This window comes from Ranitomeya imitator, chromosome 1 (assembly GCF_032444005.1).
Source record: "Ranitomeya imitator isolate aRanImi1 chromosome 1, aRanImi1.pri, whole genome shotgun sequence".
Classification (NCBI taxonomy): domain Eukaryota; kingdom Metazoa; phylum Chordata; class Amphibia; order Anura; family Dendrobatidae; genus Ranitomeya; species Ranitomeya imitator.
In genome coordinates, this window is record NC_091282.1 from 791,104,121 (window position 1) to 791,118,572 (window position 14,452).

The 14,452-nt window shown below is 47.4% G+C and overlaps 1 protein-coding gene across 1 annotated transcript in view; it reads left to right on the forward strand.

The window, feature by feature from the left end:
• The window catches only part of LRFN5 (leucine rich repeat and fibronectin type III domain containing 5), a 398,470-nt gene that overhangs the window by 271,194 nt on the left and 112,824 nt on the right, over nt 1–14,452 (forward strand). The window lies entirely within an intron of this gene.

The following is a 14,452-nucleotide window of genomic DNA, read 5'->3' on the forward strand; positions in this document are numbered from 1 at the left end:
ATAGGCGCATCTTCCAGATGTGCCTTTTCTGGGGTGGCTGGGGGCAGATATTTTTAGCCAGGGGGGGGCCAATAACCATGGACCCTCTCCAGGCTATTAATATCTGCCCTCAGTCACTGGCTTTACTACTCTGGCGGAGAAAATTGCGCGGGAGCCCACGCCAATTTTTTCCGCCATTTAACCCTTTATTTTAAGAGCTAGAACGGCCAAATTTAGCAGATACACACTACTGACATTAGTAGTGTGGAATCTGCAAAAAAAATGGAGAGAAGACATGGTTTACTGTATGTAAACCATGTCTCAAATCATGTCGGGTTTTAGGAAGGAGAAAGAAAAAGCCGGTAATTGAATTACCGGCTTTCAAGCTGTATAGCGCTGGAAAAAATAGTAATATATATACATATATGTGTCTACTGACATATATATATATATATATATAGACAGTATATATATATTTTTTTTTCTTTTTGGGACACATGGATCATTTCTATAGCGGTATGTTGGTTTTGCAAGCCTGCGAGAAAACCACGCAGTACGGATGCCATACGGATTACATACGGAGGATGCCATGCGCAAAAAACGCTGACACACCCTGCCTACGGAGGAGCTACGGACCACTATTTTCGGGACATTTCAGCGTATTACGGCCGTAATATACGGACCGTATTTTCATACGCTGAGTGTGAAGCCGGCCTTACTGTATCACATCACACTTTGGATAATTTCCCCTTTAATGAAAACGGCATTTGCTTTTTCACTTGCTATCCAGGGTAACATATGGGAGTTTGTCCTTCTGAGCCGGAGTCTTAGTTATTTACATATTTGCATTTATTATTACAATTGGCAACTCACAAGCTACTTGGAAGACTGTGAATTTGGCATCATCGAGCAGTAAACTTATGAACAAAACATATTCTCGTATTTGAGGAGACTCTCTATTCTCTCTATGGAAATCAGTGGTAACAGAAGAGCAGAAGTGGTGGCAGACCTGCCGGCAGGATGGCTTTCTGGGCGCTATGGTATGACCCACATGTGTGGGTTTTCTATCACAACTTTTATTGGAGAAAATTTAGGAATGAGGGACACATATGGGTTTGTCTATAAGCCTATTGCACGAGAGGCTGCGGATCTTGCCAGCAGAGTACTGGCTGACAGCGATAGTGCAAGTATGGCAGTCTACCTTGCCCAATGTATGTAGACACAGAGAATATAGATACACTTATATCTTTGCCGCAGAGCCTAACTATACGTTTGCTGCTCTCCATCAGCACAGATAGAGATCCAATGACTTTCCATTCCAGCTGCCCAATGACTGAACCAGTAGGTGGCGCTATATGATGGCATAAAAGAAAGCGCCATCTGTATTATTGCTTGATCCTATACATTAACCTGATATTACGGCCACTGATTGGAGAGGTTATGTGATATTCTATTACTGGAAACTAGAAGTATTACCTCTATTAGTGGGAATTTGTATGTGATGACCCTTTTTGTGACATACATGGGGTTTATTATTTTGGTATCTGCAGAGTTTGTTACTACAAGGTTTGTTGGTTCAGATTCTTGGTCCTCCTTGGATCCACCTTAATCCGTGATGATCTTTTCACTTTGACAATCAGTAAAGTGCTCAATAACTTTGGAGTGACCCTATCTTGTTCTCGATCATCGCTCCGGCTGAGTGAACAATACCAATCTACGATATATCAAAGGTGCTAGAACTATATGGGTTCACCTGACGATAAGAAGACAGGATTCTGAAAATCAATTCCTGCGGTTGATTGGTCAATGCATTTCAAAGTTTCAAACTTCATCATTAAAAAAAAAAACTATTAAATTTGAAACTTCGAAATGCGTTGACCAAGAAACCGCAGCAATTGCTTTTCAGATTCCTGTCTGTCCTGGAAAAGGTTGAAAAGTTCCAGGGAGCCGAATACTTTGGCATGGCACTGTAGAAGAGAATGACTGCACAGCGAGGACAACGTCCTGGCCACAGGTTTTATGTCACACCTTCTACCCATCTACTCAGTGCCCCAGATGTAATAAGTCTCCCAAGTGTTGTTTCTTGATATTACAGTGCTTTTTGTGTAAACTGAATACAATAATACAATATCTTCCCTCATGTGATCTCCGGTCCTCCCAAGACCTTCCCCTCTCCTCCACGCTTATTCGCTCCTCACCCAACTTCCTCCAAGACTTCTCCCGAATATTCCCCATCCTCTGTAATTCTGTGCCCCAACATGTCCAGTTATTTACCACATTTGCATCCTTCAAACGGAACCTGAAAACCCACCTCTTCAAGAAAGCTTACAACCTGTAATGACCACACGGCCACCTCAACATCATCGGAGCTACTGCAACCCTCGACCTACTGTCTCCTTCCCCATAATCCTGCAGAATGTAATGTCCTCGCCCCTCTGTATCAGTCTGTCATTGTTAGTTAGCTTACTGTAAGTGATATCTGTATTTTGATGTAACCCCGTCTAATGTACCGCACCATGGAATGGTGCTATATAAATAAATAATAATAATAATAATAATAATAATAATAATAATACATGAAGACGAAGCATTGCACTTACTGACAAGGTCTGTGTGATCATAGGACCGAATGATAAATGAACTGCGCTCCTCTCCTGGTTTTGGCTACAAATACTGATTAACCACACAGTGAGAAAACCCACCAAAATTATTAATAAATATTCACTATAACAAATCTGAAAAAAACCTACTCCAAAGTGAATATAGAATCCAAATATCAAATTACTTTAAAATAATTTTTATTAAATATAGTTTAAAAACAAGGAGAAATTACAGCCAACATCACCATAAATATCATAGTACAAAAAATTAATACATCATGAGAGACACAGATCCCATAGTATATACAAATGTGACTAATTAAATAAATAGCCCTCAAAAAATTCCCATATAAAGTGCAAATCCAATAGATAGTCTATCAAGACTGAAAAAATACATAAATGGTATGCAGAGGATATAAATACCAGTATAATAGTGATCCGTGACTCCCAAGGACTCCAGCTCCAACGTACGTTTCATCACTGTAGCATCCTGGGCCTCTTCCTCTAATAATGTCCACCATCCTGGTTCCCTTCCTCTAATAATGTTCTCTAACCTGGGCACTTTCCTGGTATAATGTTCACCAACCTGGGTCTTTCCTGATATAATGTCCTCCATCTTGGGTACCATCCCGGTATAATGTCGCTCATCCTAGGCTCCTTCCTCTAATAAAATCCACCATCCTGGGCCCCTTCATCTAATAATGTCTTCCAACCAGGGCCACTTCCTGGCATAATTCCCTCCATCCTGAACCATTTCCTGGTATAATGTCCAACATCCTGGGTTTCTTCATCGAATAATGTCCTCCATCATGGGCCCCTTCCTGGTATAATGTCCTCCATCCTGAGTCCCTTCTTATATTAATGTTCTCAATCATGGGCCCCTTCCTGGTATAATGTCCAACATCCTGGGTTCCTTTATCAAATAATATCCTCCATCCTGGGCCCCTACCTGGTATAATGTCCTCCATCCTCAGTCCCTTCTTATATTAATGTTCTCCATCCTGAGCCCTTCCAATAATAATGTCCTCCATCCTGGGCCCCTTCCTGGTATAATGTCCACAATCCTGGACCCCTTCCTATAATAATGCTCCCCACTCTGAGCCCATTCCTGGTATAATGTCCTCTATCCTGGGCACCTTCATCTAATAATGTCCTCCAACCTGGGCCACTTCCTGGCATAATTCCCTCCATCCTGAACCATTTTCTGGTATAATGTCCAACATCCTGGGTTTCTTCATTGAATAATGTCCTCCATCCTGGGCCCCTTCCTGGTATAATGTCCACGATCCTGGACCCCTTCCTATAATAATGTTCCCCATCCTGAGCCCCTTCCTGGCATAATTCCCTCCATCCTGAACCATTTCCTGGTATAATGTCCAACATCCTGGGTTCCTTCATCAAATAATGTCCTCCATCCTGGGCCCCATCCGGGTATAATGTCCTCCATCATGGGCCCTTTCCTGGTATAATGTCCTCCATCCTGGACCCCTTCCTCTAATAAATAATGTCCTCCATCCTGGGACCCTTCCTTGTATAATGTCCTCCATCCTGAGTCCCTTCTTATATTAATTTTCTCCATCCTGGGACCCTTCCTGGTATAATGTCATCCATCCTGGGACCCTTCCTGGTATAATGTCCTCAATCATGGGCCCCTTCCTGGTATGTCCCCCATCCTGGACCCCTTCCTCTAATAAATAATGTCATCCGTCCAGGTCCCTTCCAGTAATATTAATTGTTCTATTTAAAAATATTAATAAAAAATAAATAAAAGATTTTTTTTCACCTTTCCCTCCGCTCCCACGACACCAGCGTCCACTTCCATTGCCAGTGCATGAGCCGGAAGCTGACTTTGGTTTTCCTGGTGAATGATTCTGCCGGCTTTTGATTGGCTGGTGGCATGTATTACAGGGCAGAGAGCTGGCGCCCCAATACATGTCAGCTGAGGGTGCGCCCGAGGACACACATCTATGTGAAATAGGTGCTGGTGTCGGTGGGGCTCCCGTCTCACACGGGCCTTGATGTGGTCGCACCCTCTGCTTCCTCAATGGTTACGCCCTTAACTAAAGCCTTGATAAAAAATGTACTACTGTTTTGTGTATACAGCTCCTAAACAGAGCTATGTATATTACAGATTAAAACGTTTAGATATCTTATCTTGCAAAACATAAGATGCAATAGCATTTTAATGTAAAAAATCTCCCCCGAGTGACTCGCTCAGCTCTGCTACATCCGCAGAAATGTAACACGGATAACAATGCGGCGTAGGATGTCATGTAGAAGAGTTGGCTGCGGAGGACATGGCAGCTCTTGCTCCATCTGTGCCTCAGTCTTCAGTACTGTAACATGTCTCCAGGCAGTTTTAGGCTTCACTTAGGTTGGCATATGGGAGTCTGGGCCTTCCAGGTAGCGCCCGCTGAGATACAGGACGGCTCTGTATGGTTTGCAGGACCCTTTGCCATTCTCCGGCATTGCACGCTGCGCCTATTTATTCTGCAGCAGCTTGGGACCCTCAGGAATCTTATACATTACATGTAATATTCAGCATATACTGACAAGACCGATCTCAATTATGCACGACGCGTTTCAAGGCCTGCGTTGCCTTATGGCAGATTTATGGGAACCCAAGCGAGCAATGTCATGTAATATTAATAGAGGAGGCAAATCGGGCATTTAGCCTTTCAAATCCTACGTTCATAAGATTTACTACATAGAGGAAAAGGGTTAGTTCGGGGTCGCAATAAATTGAACTTTCATTGCCTAAAATATTAACAAAATATATTTTTCTGTCATATATTTTGTATAAAAGCTTTACAGAGTATTGCATCTCTACACCTTTCAAAGGGGCTGAACTGCAATACCGCCCATGACCTATGAACAAGTGCGGCGCCATTTCTGGAATTAAGCAGCCATGTTTTCTAATCTCACGCACCTGCACCCGATTCAGTGCTAAATTGTGCAAATATCTCAAAATGCACAGTATCTGAAGTCACATGAGATACGTTCTAATGCAATGCTGAAATAAGTACTCCCCATGATTACCAAGTATGGGGCAACAGGAACATTTCAGGTGCACAATGCCACCAATAAAAGGAGAAATATTTACATAGAAATGCAGCACCAGAACAAAAATATTGATGAATTTCTGGCTCAAAAGTTGCTGAGATTGAAATGCGTGGGTGTCCTGCTACAACCAAGGTATACAGAACCTTATACTTGTGGGGATCCAGTAGGAAATTCCCCCATCCATGTTACTAGATTAAAAATGATCACTTTACTCCTATATGATTTAAAAGGAATGTGACATCTCCAGATAATCCAACAATGTTATGCGATTATGCGCGTTTCAAACTGAACCAGTCCTTAATTATGGAGCAGCTGAGACTGAATCGCGTGAGCGTCTCTGCTATAAGTAAGGTATGCAGAACCTGATACTTGTAGGGACGACTGTATTGACCAAGAGCTTCTGATCTCTGAACCCTCATGTGTCTTTGTTATAAGAGCTGCAGAGACCAAAACGCGTGAGCACCGAGCAAAGACTAATGGTTATAGAACCTGAAGGGTGTAGGCATCCATGAAATAACCAATAGCCACTGAGCCCAACATTTGTAAAGTGTCTTTGTCATGACTCATGACTAAAAGCTGCTTAGATCATAGGTGACTCAAAGTGTGTTGATGTCGCTGCTATACATAGAAGACATGAGACCGAAACGCATGTGTCCCTGCTATGACTAAGGTATGCAGAGCATGATATTTTTAGGGATCCAAAAGAAAAATCCTCAAGCCCTGTGCTCAGGTAAAAAAATTATAATTTTATTCCAAAACAATTAAAAGGGAAATTGGCATCTCCAGATGCATCCAACAATAAAATACGATTTCAAACTGTGAACCAGTTCATGGAGCTCCCGAGATTGAAACACGTGAATGTCGCTGCTATAATTATGCAAAATCTGATACTTGTAAGGATGCCTGTAATGAACTCTGAACTCTTATGTGTCTCCGCTGTGACTACGAGCCACATAGCTCACGCATTTTGATCTAAGACTTAAGGTACCGTCACATTTAGCGACACTGCAGCAATATAGACAACGATGCCGATCGCTGCAGCGTCGCTGTTTAGGTCGTTGTGTGGTCGCTGGAGAGCTGTCACACAGACAGCTCTCCAGCGACAAGCGATGCCGAAGTCCCTGGGTAACCAGGGTAAACATCGGGTTACTAAGCGCAGGGCCGCGCTTAGTAACACGATGTTTACCCTGGTTACCATTGTAAATGTAAAAAAAAAAAACACTACATACTTACATTCCGGTGTCTGTCACGTCCCCCGCCGTCAGCTTCCCGCACTGCCTGTGAGCGCCGGCCGGCCGTAAAGCAGAGCACAGCGGTGACGTCACCGCTGTGCTTTACGGCCGGCGCTGACAGTCAGTGCGGGAAGCTGACGGCGGGGGACGTGACAGACACCGAAATGTGAGTATGTACTGTTTTTTTTTTTACTTTTACAATGGTAACCAGGGTAAATATCGGGGTTACTAAGCGCGGCCCTGCGCTTAGTAACCCGATATTTACCCTGGTTATCAGTGAACACATGACAGCGGGTGATCAGCGACCAAAAAAAAGGTCCATTCCCAGCGACCAACGCTCTCCCAGCAGGGGCCTGATCGTTGGTCGCTGTCACGCATAACACTACATACTTACATTCCGGTGTCTGTCGCGTCCCCCGGCGTCAGCATCCCACACTGTGTAAGCGCCGGCCATAAAGCAGAGCGGTGACGTTACCGCTGTGCTCTGCTTTACGGCCGGCCGGCGCTGACACAGTGGAGGGAAGCTGACGCTGAAGGACGCAACAGACACCGGAATGTGAGACACCGATGTTTACCCTGGTTACCAGTGAACACATCGCTGGATCGGCGTCACACACGCCGATCCAGCGATGACAGCGGGTGATCAGCGACCAAATAAAGGTCCTGATCATTTGCAGCGACCAACGATCTCCCAGCAGGGGCCTGATCGTTGGTCGCTGTCACGCATAACGATTTCGTTAACGATATCATTGCTACATCACAAAAAGCAACGATATCGTTAACAAAATCGTTATGTGTGATGGTACCTTAAGGGATGCAGAACATGATCCTTGTAGGGATGCCCACAATGACTAAGATGATGAGCTCTGAACTCCTATGTGTCTCTGCTATGACTAAAAGCCACAAAGATCAAAACGCATGAGCAACTAAGCTAAGACTAAGGAATGTAGAGCCTATAACGTCTAGGGATGTCTACAATGGCTAAGAGCCAGTGAGCTCAGGACCTGTAAGATGTCTATGCGATGACTTTGCAGGATGAAATGCATGAGCACCCAGCTATAGAAATGAAAGGTGTTAATGTCAATGTTTAGGTGCTCAAGAGATCAAAAGCCACACAGGTCTTTACTATAACTATCAGATGTGGAGAATCAAAACATGTGAGTTTCTGTTGTGACTTACGGGTGCAGAGATTGTAAACTGTAAGGCTAGGTTCACATTGCGTTAATGGGTTAACGCTAACGGACTGCGAAAATGTCGCAATTAACGTCGTGCAATGGGTCCGTTGGCGCACCCATTGACAGCAATATGATTTTTTGCTGTAGCGCATCGCTAGCGCATGCCATTTTCGGCACGCGCTAGCGATGTGCCGTTCTTTTGTGACGGACCTCGGACGCTGCAAGCGAGGTCCGTCCCTCGCTAGCGCAGATCGGGGATCTGCACTAGCAGGGACGCCGAACGCGGACCCTAAACAAACATTGCGTTAGCGCAATCCGCTAGCGCTATGCGCTTAACAGATTGCCCTAACGCAATGTAAACCTAGCCTAACTCCTCTGCTACCACTAAGAGCTGCTAAATTTGAAATGTGTGAGTGGCACTGATATGGCTTTGTCCTGCAGAACCTGAGACTTGTGGTTCTTGCTGCAAGTCAGAGCCGCTGAGCGCTTGATAGTCTGTGATAGACCTGGGCAAAGTGCAGCCTGGAGGCCATAGCTGGCCCTCTGGCTGTCTCAGTCCGGCTCGTGGACCAACACAGCGGTGGGGCTGGAAACCAGAGGCCCATGGTCTGCTTCGTGCCCGCCCGCTCACGGTCTCCATAGGCGCTGACGTCATTGGTGGAGTAGGGACCTCCGGCCACTTCCTCCACCAATCAGCGTGTGAAACAGCTGATGCGATGATGTCATTTCATCGCGTCAGCTGTCTATTGTGCAGAGTCAGCGCAGTGGAGGCAGGGAGGGAAGCAGAGAGCCAGGGAACAGGACCGAGGTAAGTATGTGGGTTTTTTCATGGTTATGTGATGTTTGGTTGGGCATGGTGCTGCATACAGAGTGACATGCTGCACATGGGGAGGCTATGGGGGCATCATGCAGTACATGGGGAGGCTATGGGGCATCATGCAGTATATAGGCAGGCTGTGTGGGGCTCATGCAGTGTATATAGGGAGGCTGTTTAAGGCTCATGCAGTATATATAGGGAGGCTGTGTGGAACTCATGCAGTATATAGGGAGGCTGTGTGGAACTCATGCAGTATATATAGGGAGGCTGTCAGATAGTCAGATCCTATAGGGTATTAGGCAGCACCCCCCCATAGGCAGATCCTGTAGTGTATAAGGCAGCAGCCCCCCATAGTCAGATCCTATAGGGTATTAGGCAGCAGCCCCCCCATAGTCAGATCCTATAGGGTATTAGGCAGTACCCCCCATAGTCAGATCCTGTAGTGTATTAGCCAGCAGCCCCCCATAGTCAGATCTTGTAGTGTATTAGGCAGCAGACCCCCCATAGACAGATCCTATAGTGTATTAGGTAGCAGCCCCCCCATAGTCAGATCCTATAGGGTATTAGGCAGCAGCCCCCCATAGTCAGATCCTATAGTGTATTAGGCAGCTCCCCCCATAGGCAGATCCTGTAGGGTATTAGGCAGCAGCCCCCCCCATAGTCAGATCCTATAGTGTATTAGGTAGCAGCCCCCCATAGTCAGATCCTATAGGGTATAAGGTAGCAGCCCCCCCATAGTCAGATCCTATAGGGTATTAGGCAGCAGCCCCCCATAGTCAGATCATAAAGGGTATTAGGCAGCACCCCCCATAGGCAGATCATGTAGGGTATTAGGCAGCAGCCCCCCATAGTCAGATCCTGTAGTGTATTAGGCAGCAGCCCCCCCCATAGTCAGACCCTGTAGGGTATTAGGCAGCAGCCCCCCCCATAGTCAGATCCTATAGTGTATTAGGTAGCAGCCCCCCCATAGTCAGATCCTGTAGTATTAGGTAGCAGCCCCCCATAGTCAGATCCTATAGGGTATTAGGCAGCAGCCCCCCATAGCCAGATCCTATAGGGTATTAGGTAGCAGCCCCCCATAGTCAGATCCTATAGGGTATTAGGCAGCAGTCCCCCCATAGGCAGATCCTATAGGGTATTAGTCAGCAGCCCCCCATAGTCAGATCCTATAGGGTATTAGGTAGCAGCCCCCCATAGTCAGATCCTATAGGGTATTAGGCAGCAGTCCCCCCATAGGCAGATCCTATAGGGTATTAGTCAGCAGTCCCCCCATAGGCAGATCCTATAGGGTATTAGGCAGCAGCCCCCCCATAGTCAGATCCTATAGGGTATTAGGCAGCAGTCCCCCCATAGGCAGATCCTATAGGGTATTAGGTAGAAGCCCCCCCATAGTCAGATCCTATAGTGTATTAGGTAGCAGCCCCCCCATAGTCAGATCCTGTAATATTAGGTAGCAGCCCCCCATAGTCAGATCGTATAGTGTATTAGGTAGCAGCCCCCCCATACTCAGATCCTATAGGGTATTAGGCAGCAGCCCCCCATAGTCAGATCCTATAGGGTATTAGGCAGCAGTCCCCCCATAGGCAGATCCTATAGGGTATTAGGTAGCAGCCCCCCCATAGTCAGATCCTATAGGGTATTAGGCAGCAGCCCCCCATAGTCAGATCCTATAGTGTATTAGGTAGCAGCCCCCCATAGTCAGATCCTATAGGGTATTAGGCAGCAGCCCCCCATAGCCAGATCCTATAGGGTATTAGGTAGCAGTCCCCCCATAGGCAGATCCTATAGGGTATTAGGCAGCAGCCCCCCCATAGGCAGATCCTATAGGGTATTAGTCAGCACCCTCCCATAGTCAGATCCTATAGGGTGTTAGGTAGCAGCCCCCCCATAGTCAGATCCTATAGGGTGTTAGGTAGCAGCCCCCCCATAGTCAGATCCTATAGTGTATTAGGTAGCAGCCCCCCATAGTCAGATCCTATAGGGTATTAGGCAGCAGCCCCCCCATAGTCAGATCATATAGGGTATTAGGCAGCAGTCCCCCCATAGTCAGATCCTATAGGGTATTAGTCAGCAGCCCCCCCCATAGTCAGATCCTATAGGGTATTAGGTAGCAGCCCCCCCATAGTCAGGTCCTGTAGTATTAGGTAGCAGCCCCCCATAGTCAGATCCTATAGTGGATTAGGTAGCAGCCCCCCATAGTCAGATCCTATAGGGTATTAGGCAGCAGCCCCCCATAGTCAGATCCTATAGGGTATTAGGCAGCAGTCCCCCCATAGGCAGATCCTATAGGGTATTAGTCAGCAGTCCCCCCATAGGCAGATCCTATAGGGTATTAGTCAGCAGCCCCCCCATAGGCAGATCCTATAGGGTATTAGGCAGCAGTCCCCCCATAGGCAGGTCCTATAGGGTATTAGGCAGCAGCCCCCCATAGTCAGATCCTATAGGGTATTAGGCAGCAGCCCCCCATAGTCAGATCCTATAAGGTATTAGGCAGCAGCCCCCCCATAGTCAGATCCTATAGGGTATTAGTCAGCAGTCCCCCCATAGGCAGATCCTATAGGGTATTAGTCAGCAGTCCCCCCATAGGCAGATCCTATAGGGTATTAGTCAGCAGTCCCCCCATAGTCAGATCCTATAGGGAATTAGGCAGCAGTCCCCCCATAGGCAGGTCCTATAGGGTATTAGGCAGCAGCCCCCCATAGTCAGATCCTATAGGGTATTAGGCAGCAGCCCCCCATAGTCAGATCCTATAGGGTATTAGTCAGCAGTCCCCCCATAGGCAGATCCTATAGGGTATTAGTCAGCAGTTCCCCCATAGGCAGATCCTATAGGGTATTAGTCAGCAGTCCCCCCATAGTCAGATCCTATAGGGTATTAGGCAGCAGCCCCCCATAGTCAGATCCTATAGGGTATTAGTCAGCAGCCCCCCATAGTCAGATCCTATAGGGTATTAGTCAGCACCCTCCCATAGTCAGATCCTATAGGGTATTAGGCAGCAGCCCCCCATAGTCAGATCCTATAGGGTATTAGTCAGCACCCTCCCATAGTCAGATCCTATAGGGTATTAGGCAGCAGCCCCCCCATAGTCAGATCCTATAGGGTATTAGGTAGCAGCCCCCCCCATAGTCAGATCCTATAGGGTATTAGGCAGCAGCCCCCCATAGTCAGATCCTATAGTGTATTAGGTAGCAGCCCCCCATAGTCAGATCCTATAGGGTATTAGGCAGCAGCCCCCCATAGTCAGATCCTATAGGGTATTAGGCAGCAGCCCCCCATAGTCAGATCCTATAGGGTATTAGGCAGCAGCCCCCCATAGTCAGATCCTATAGGGTATTAGGCAGCAGCCCCCCATAGTCAGATCCTATAGGGTATTAGTCAGCAGTCCCCCCATAGGCAGATCCTATAGGGTATTAGTCAGCAGTCCCCCCATAGGCAGATCCTATAGGGTATTAGTCAGCAGTCCCCCCATAGTCAGATCCTATAGGGTATTAGGCAGCAGCCCCCCATAGTCAGATCCTATAGAGTATTAGTCAGCAGCCCCCCATAGTCAGATCCTATAGGGTATTAGTCAGCACCCTCCCATAGTCAGATCCTATAGGGTATTAGGCAGCAGCCCCCCATAGTCAGATCCTATAGTGTATTAGTCAGCACCCTCCCATAGTCAGATCCTATAGGGTATTAGTCAGCACCCTCCCATAGTCAGATCCTATAGGGTGTTAGGCAGCAGCCCCCCCATAGTCAGATCCTATAGGGTATTAGGTAGCAGCCCCCCCCATAGTCAGATCCTATAGGGTATTAGGCAGCAGCCCCCCATAGTCAGATCCTATAGTGTATTAGGTAGCAGCCCCCCATAGTCAGATCCTATAGGGTATTAGGCAGCAGCCCCCCATAGCCAGATCCTATAGGATATTAGGTAGCAATCCCCCCATAGGCAGATCCTATAGGGTATTAGGCAGCAGCCCCCCCATAGGCAGATCCTATAGGGTATTAGTCAGCACCCTCCCATAGTCAGATCCTATAGGGTGTTAGGTAGCAGCCCCCCCATAGTCAGATCCTATAGGGTGTTAGGTAGCAGCCCCTCCATAGTCAGATCCTATAGTGTATTAGGTAGCAGCCCCCCATAGTCAGATCCTATAGGGTATTAGGCAGCAGCCCCCCCCCATAGTCAGATCATATAGGGTATTAGGCAGCAGTCCCCCCATAGTCAGATCCTATAGGGTATTAGTCAGCAGCCCCCCCCATAGTCAGATCCTATAGGGTATTAGGTAGCAGCCCCCCCCATAGTCAGGTCCTGTAGTATTAGGTAGCAGCCCCCCATAGTCAGATCCTATAGTGTATTAGGTAGCAGCCCCCCATAGTCAGATCCTATAGGGTATTAGGCAGCAGCCCCCCATAGTCAGATCCTATAGGGTATTAGGCAGCAGTCCCCCCATAGGCAGATCCTATAGGGTATTAGTCAGCAGTCCCCCCATAGGCAGATCCTATAGGGTATTAGTCAGCAGCCCCCCCATAGGCAGATCCTATAGGGTATTAGGCAGCAGTCCCCCCATAGGCAGGTCCTATAGGGTATTAGGCAGCCGCCCCCCATAGTCAGATCCTATAGGGTATTAGGCAGCAGCCCCCCATAGTCAGATCCTATAGGGTATTAGGCAGCAGCCCCCCATAGTCAGATCCTGTAGGGTATTAGGCAGCAGCCCCCCATAGTCAGATCCTATAGGGTATTAGTCAGCAGTCCCCCCATAGGCAGATCCTATAGGGTATTAGTCAGCAGTCCCCCCATAGTCAGATCCTATAGGGTATTAGGCAGCAGCCCCCCATAGTCAGATCCTATAGGGTATTAGTCAGCAGCCCCCCATAGTCAGATCCTATAGGGTATTAGGCAGCAGCCCCCCCCATAGTCAGATCCTATAGGGTATTAGGCAGCAGCCCCCCCATAGGCAGATCCTATAGGGTATTAGGCAGCAGCCCCCCCATAGGCAGATCCTATAGGGTATTAGTCAGCACCCTCCCATAGTCAGATCCTATAGGGTGTTAGGTAGCAGCCCCCCCATAGTCAGATCCTATAGGGTGTTAGGTAGCAGCCCCTCCATAGTCAGATCCTATAGTGTATTAGGTAGCAGCCCCCCATAGTCAGATCCTATAGGGTATTAGGCAGCAGCCCCCCCCCATAGTCAGATCATATAGGGTATTAGGCAGCAGTCCCCCATAGTCAGATCCTATAGGGTATTAGTCAGCAGCCCCCCCCATAGTCAGATCCTATAGGGTATTAGGTAGCAGCCCCCCCCCATAGTCAGGTCCTGTAGTATTAGGTAGCAGCCCCCCATAGTCAGATCCTATAGTGTATTAGGTAGCAGCCCCCCATAGTCAGATCCTATAGGGTATTAGGCAGCAGCCCCCCATAGTCAGATCCTATAGGGTATTAGGCAGCAGTCCCCCCATAGGCAGATCCTATAGGGTATTAGTCAGCAGTCCCCCCATAGGCAGATCCTATAGGGTATTAGTCAGCAGCCCCCCCATAGGCAGATCCTATAGGGTATTAGGCAGCAGTCCCCCCATAGGCAGGTCCTATAGGGTATTAGGCAGCCG